Source organism: Penaeus monodon, chromosome 21 (genome assembly GCF_015228065.2).
Source record: "Penaeus monodon isolate SGIC_2016 chromosome 21, NSTDA_Pmon_1, whole genome shotgun sequence".
NCBI classification, from domain to species: domain Eukaryota; kingdom Metazoa; phylum Arthropoda; class Malacostraca; order Decapoda; family Penaeidae; genus Penaeus; species Penaeus monodon.
Genome location: NC_051406.1, coordinates 45,920,860 through 45,921,995, shown reverse-complemented (window position 1 = coordinate 45,921,995; position 1,136 = coordinate 45,920,860). Strand labels below are relative to the sequence as shown.

The 1,136-nt window shown below is 34.0% G+C and overlaps 1 protein-coding gene across 1 annotated transcript in view; it reads left to right on the top strand.

The window, feature by feature from the left end:
• Positions 1 to 1,136, top strand: part of LOC119586539 (transmembrane GTPase Marf-like) — a gene marked incomplete in the record, with an annotated part of 29,803 nt that overhangs the window by 7,586 nt on the left and 21,081 nt on the right.

Sequence of the window (1,136 nt, the reverse complement as noted above, 5' to 3'; positions counted from 1 at the left end):
AGGTTAAGGTATTGGATGTTTTAAAGCATTTATTAGAATATTATGCACCTTTGTCTCTATTCCATCATTAAGATCATGGGAATTTAATCTTAGTGAAGTTCCCTCCAGTTAGAAAGTAGATTCACAGCAAAAAGGTACAGGAATGATTTTATCTTACAGATACTAGTCCATGAGGCTGCCATTGTTACATTTGCAGTCAAGTATTAGTTTAACAGTTTGTGTTATTTATGAATATTCAGTTACTATATATATAGATCATGGCCACCAATGCTCCTCTCTTTATTCTTTATTTCTTTACTTTTGATATTGCCATTATAATTTTTTTTCTTGAAATATTGTGTTTTGTATCCTCTTTGTTTTTATAAACTGCTTATCCACCTTATTTAATATTGAATACCATTTTACATGTTGCCTTGTCTTCCTGCCTCTGTGGATCCATTTTTAAGCCACACATGATGGATTTTTCCCACACCATAACTAATCCTCTTGCCAGCGCAGTCATCTGCTCAAGTGAAAAATTAAAAGTGCGAGAGTTAGTAATATACTCTGCTCTTTTTTATTTTGGCAACAAAATAGAGCCTTTACCTCTACTTTTGAGGTGCTGTATCTCCTGAGTGATTGCAGTGAGGGCCAAACAAGAGAAATCTTTAGCTCATACAGCACAGAGCAGGCTTGGTATGGGTGGTACTTGCTACCAAGCACCAGGGATTGGTTTGTCATTGCAAGAATAAATGCAAAAATAATTCACCTCCCCCAGATTTTCACACAAGTCACTTAACTTTGTTTACTGTATGGAAAGAATCAGTTGCAATATGACATGCAAGAAAATTATTGTTGATCTTGACCTTGTAGATGCCCAGGGTATGTATGGTTCATAAAATATTGAAATATAGCATTTTTGAAATTAATATTCACAATAAATATCTTGTGCCTTCCAGTGATGAGTGACATTCATGATTCTGTCCTTTGAAGAGCATACTTTTCCTATGATGAAATTCCAGGTTATTCTTTCCCTGTTTTTTCAAAAGTTTATTATAGGGTGGCAGTTTGTTTCTTATTCATTCGTTTTTCATATGGAAATGATTAAAGCTTAATTAATACTGCGTGTAAGGAGTTGTAGATATACTTAGGTTTAC